Here is a 5,556-nt window from a genome sequence, read left to right on the forward strand (position 1 = left end):
GAGCGAATTTTAGCGATATTACGGAGATGAAAGAAGGCCGTTTTAGTAACGCTTTTAATGTGTGCCTCAAAGGAGAGAGTTGGGTCGAAGATAACACCCAGATTCTTTACCGTGTCGCCTTGTTTAATTGTTTGGTTGTCAAATGTTAGAGTTGTATTATTAAATAGAGTTCGGTGTCTAGCAGGACCGATAATCAGCATTTCCGTTTTATTGGCGTTGAGTTGCAAAAAGTTAGCGGACATCCATTGTTTAATTTCATTAAGACACGCCTCCAGCTGACTACAATCCGGCGTGTTGGTCAGCTTTAGGGGCATGTAGAGTTGGGTGTCATCAGCATAACAGTGAAAGCTAATACCGTATTTGCGTATGATGTCACCTAGCGGCAGCATGTAGATGCTGAAGAGTGCAGGGCCAAGGACCGAACCCTGGGGAACTCCACACGTTACCTTAACGTAGTCCGAGGTCACATTGTTATGGGAGACACACTGCATCCTATCAGTAAGATAAGAGTTAAACCAAGACAGGGGTAAGTCTGACATACCAATTCGTGTTTTGATACGTTCTAATAAAATATTATGATCGACGGTATCGAAAGCAGCGCTAAGATCGAGGAGCAGCAACATAGATGACGCATCAGAATCCATCGTTAGCAATAGATCATTAGTCATTTTTGCGAGGGCTGTCTCCGTGGAGTGATTTGCCCTGAAACCGGATTGAAAGGTTTCACATAGATTGTTAGACGCTAAGTGTTCATTTAACTGCTCCGCAACAATTTTTTCAAGGATTTTTGAAATAAAGGGAAGGTGAGACACCGGTCGGTAGTTTACCATGAGGTCAGGATCGAGGTTAGGTCTTTTAAGAAGAGGATGAATAACCGCTTTTTTGAATGCTAGGGGAACAGTGCCCGAGGAGAGTGATAAGTTTATAATATTTAGCACTGATGGACCTAATAATACAAAGAGCTCCTTGATCAGTTTCCCAGGAAGAGGGTCAAGTAAACATGTTGTCTGTTTTATTCCATTTACACGTTGTAACAATTCCCTTAATGTTATTTCCTCAAAACGAGAGAAAGTATTTTGGAGGGCAGTATCCACCGTATATACAATCGTGTCAGTGTTAATAGAACCCCGTTGTAGCTGGGACGCATTGTCTTTAATCTCCTTTCTAATGACTTCAATTTTCTTACTAAAGAATTGCATAAAGTCATCAGCTGAGTGGGTGGAGCTACTGGAAGGAGTCCCTTGTTGGGTTAGCGATGCTACCGTACTAAACAAAAATTTAGGATCGTTTTTATTACGGTGGATGAGATTTGAGTAATATTTAGCTTTAGCTAAGGTAAGCATGCGTTTATAAGTTATTAAACCATCACTCCATGCTTGATGGTGCACCTCAAGTTTAGTCGTGCGCCATTTGCGTTCCAGCTTTCTACATAATAATTTCTGAGCTCTAGTGTCTTCTGTAAACCACGGGGTGCGCTTTTTTGGAGCCTTTTTTAACTTTAGCGGTGCTATGTTATCAATGGTTTCGCGCAGGGCGTCATTAAAGTTGTTAGTGAGGTTATCAATAGAGCCCACATACTTTGGGAATGGTGCCATTACCGAGGGCAGTAGGTCAGCAAGAGTTGTCGTTGTGGCCGTATTAATGTTGCGGCTGCTATAGCAGTTATTATTATTATTAGTTTGACGAACATGCGTCTGAACCTCGAATTTTATAAGGTAATGATCAGACAATACTTTAGTATACGGGAGTATCGTAACTTTGGAAACGTTGATGCCCCTGACAAGCACTAGGTCTATCGTATTACCGTTGCGATGCGTGGGTTCATTTATTATTTGTGTGAGACCACAGCTATCAATTACAGTCTGGAGCGCTACGCACGGTGGGTCCGATGGGGTATTCATATGGATATTAAAGTCCCCCATTATGATTATATTATCGGCGTGTGTCACTAGATCAGCAACGAACTCTGAGAATTCATTAATAAAGTCCGAATAGGGCCCTGGGGGGCGGTAGATAACAGCCAGGTGTAGAGGCAGCGGTGTGACAGACCTCATAGTAAGCACCTCAAACGATTTATATTTATTATTTATGTTAGGACTAAGGTTAAAGTTTTCGTTGTATATTAGTGCAACCCCCCCACCCCTTTTGAGCGGACGGGCAATATGCGCATGTGTAAAGTTAGGAGGACATGCCTCATTTAGCGCAAAAAAGTCGTTTGGTTTAAGCCAGGTTTCGCTGAGACCGATGACGTTAAGATTGTTGTCTCTGATAATATCATTAACTAACAACGTTTTAGGAGACAATGATCTTATGTTTAAAAAACCTATATTATAGGTAGTGGGCTGTTTTAGGGAGTTTTTGATCAAATTATCCGTAGTAGCAATATTAATAATGTTGTGTTTATTATGCCCAGTGCATTTAGTATAGTTACGACCATATCTAGGAATTGATACGACAGGAATTTTCCGATTGTTTGATTGTTGTTTTGATAAACTGCACGCATCATGGTTAGCCACCTCAGTAACGGGGATTTTCCGATTGTTTGTTTGTTGCTTTGATAAACTGCACGCATCATAGTTAGCCACCTCAGTAGAACACATGTCCAACTCTGAAACACTCAAAGCAGAAAAAACTTGTTCTAATTTAACTGACTCCTTACCCAGACCAGTAGTCTCGCATTTTCCATCTAAATCCGTCTTCGGGATGGAGGAAAGTGGTGTTCTGTGGGGATTAGCCTTCTGCTTTGTTTTTAGCCCCGCTCGGCATCCGCGTTTCCGATCACACCGCTGGCGTCTGCTCCGTAGACGGCCCCCGCTGCTACTAGACTCCCCTGCTTCACAGGCCGCTGGATGTAGCCGCCGATGTATTCCCGTGCTAGTTAGCAAGTCTAGCACGCAAGTGTCTATCGGTCCAAAACGGCCCGATGTGTCCACATCCAGAAGTGTCTGGCGGTCGTACGTGATCACGGAGTGACCACGATGTGAGCCAGCCATTAAGTTTGTGGAATTGTCCGGTATTTCTGCCAAATGTTCCATCTTTTTAGTCGTCCTCTTGCTTCCTGGGAGAACAACCCCCGCATCCCCATGCGACCCGGTTGTGACAAGCGCGCCTCAGTGCTCGAGAATTGACTTATGTTGTGAACTCTTACATGCAAGACTGTTCTATTTTTTTTTCGAGTAAATTAAACTGATCTCACCTGCTCGTCGTTTTCCTGGTTACTGCATCTTGGGGTCACTAATCCGGCAGCCATGCGAGGTCCTGACAGGAATAATATCAAGGAAAGATTGATTGTCCAGACTGACCGGCACCAAGGCTAGAACCACAAAGAGTAAGGGTCTTTGTGTAAAAAAGTATTTAAGGACGTTTGTCGGAGAGGACGTCAAAAGAGATTCGGCCCACTATTTCTCCTGGAAACTGCAGCTCCAGTGTGAGGCTCGCGGAAACAAATAAAGCTTGTTGTTTGACGTTTTCACGTTGGCGTCTTCTTGGCTCATCACCCATCACACGACCATCAAATATACACCACTAGCATCAGAAACTGTCTTATCAATGGCAATGTTTTAAGACGTTATGATCCCTGGCATCAGTGTTGTCGCCCACAAACAAATTAGATGTTTATGGATTGTCCTGGCTAGCTTTATCTTTGTAGTTTGCTTGCAGACTTTATTTCAACATTGTTTAGTGATTTCTTGCATGGAACTGTCATAGGATGGCACCTGTGCAACAAATCCAGTCATGAACTTTCCTCGCTCCTTAATATTCCAACGTTTTTATAAGAAATTTGAAGAGTTTGGTAACAACAGCAACTCAGCCACAAAGTGGTAGGTCACGTAAACTGACAGAGAGGGGTCATATGTGTATATATGTATGTGTGCATATATGTATATATATTTATATGTATGTATATATATTTATTTGTACATGTTTGTATACAAGTGTATATATATGTTTGTACATATTGTGTTTATAGATATATATGTAAATATATGTGTGTATCTATATACCTGTTTGTGTGTATATATATATATATATATATATATATATATTACGATATATATTACACAGTGGCGGGCCGTACTTTTCCCACCTAGGCGTTCAGTGATGTCTGACTTCAATGATTACCTCTCAAAATACCAACATTGATGACACCACATGACCATTGCTGGAGAAATATTATACAGAAACACATTCACGCACTACTGGGAATTCAATCACCTCAACAGTGTACAAAACAGGTTATTTTCTGGCGTATTTAAACATCAATTAAAGCGCATTAGCAATTAAAACATATCGTATGTGGTACTGTCACAGTTAAAATTGCCAAAGACATATCAAAAGTGAAAAAATTAAATATTTGAACTCACAATTTGTAGCACATATTCGAGACCGCAAAAGCCAGTCGTGCCCCTCGTCGCCGGCTGATTGGAGTTTCCCCAGTTCATCGCCAGAACAGCTCAGCTAGCTTCCAGGGTTGGCCGACATGGTCTCACAAGATGTAATTTCTCTTCAAATATCCTTGAAAATGGCCTTGCAAATATATATCTGTCACCTAATCAACGTTTTGTTCTACTTCTCTGCTATCCCGGTATGGCTACGGCGCAACACTTCCTGCTTCCTGCTAAATTGAAATTTGTGATTGGTTACTCACTATGGAATGACAAGTGCGTATCCAATCACAGTCTTGGTAACATCAGGCTACCTAGATAGGCTACTGTCAACAACTTGTGATCTGATTGGCTATTGCAACTATCCATCAACTCTATGTGTTCTCAAATTCATCCGTGAGTATCCAATCACAGGACGTGTAAATGTCACGTTCAAAGTGAGGCCATCTAGAAGGCCTTACTGACAACGACTTTTGATCTGATTGGCTATTGCAATTGCCTATCAACTCTATGTCCTCGTTCAATTACAGTGCACAGACGCCTGCATTGATTCTGAAGGCCTCTGGCAAATTTCATATAGCATGGCAACATAAGCTAGCTAAATTCTGATTGGTTACAAACTAAAAATAACAGCGCTGGAAGGAGCATAATATAACATGAAGAGAATATGAATACTTTTAGATATTTACGAAAAGTAAATAAAAAAATACTTTTGTCTTTAATTATGATCATGATTTCTGGTTATGGTGGCCAGCCGAACACCACTGGTATTATATACAGTATATATATATATATATATATATATATATAGAGAGAGAGAGAGAGAGAGAAATAGGCATGTGCAACTATACACCAGAGCCCATGCAAACAGAGAAAAAAGTGACAAAACGAGTAAGAGGAAGAGTTGGTGGCAGTTAAGTGTGAAAACCCTAATAAAAATATACATTTAAAAAAAGCTATATTTCCTAAAGGGAGAAAGAGCCTTACAGGACTGGATTAGACACAGATTGAAAATGAGTGCGTGTCTGTTTCCGTAAAAAAAAGTTTGAAAACTAAAAAAAAAAAAAAAATGTTTTAAAAAAACTGCCTGTTTAATAAATAGACTATTGCAGTACTGCTTTCAAGCCACTAGAGGCTCCTCTACCCCATTTAAACGCTAGTATGCTGCTCA

Source organism: Nerophis ophidion, linkage group LG10, assembly GCF_033978795.1.
Source record: "Nerophis ophidion isolate RoL-2023_Sa linkage group LG10, RoL_Noph_v1.0, whole genome shotgun sequence".
Classification (NCBI taxonomy): domain Eukaryota; kingdom Metazoa; phylum Chordata; class Actinopteri; order Syngnathiformes; family Syngnathidae; genus Nerophis; species Nerophis ophidion.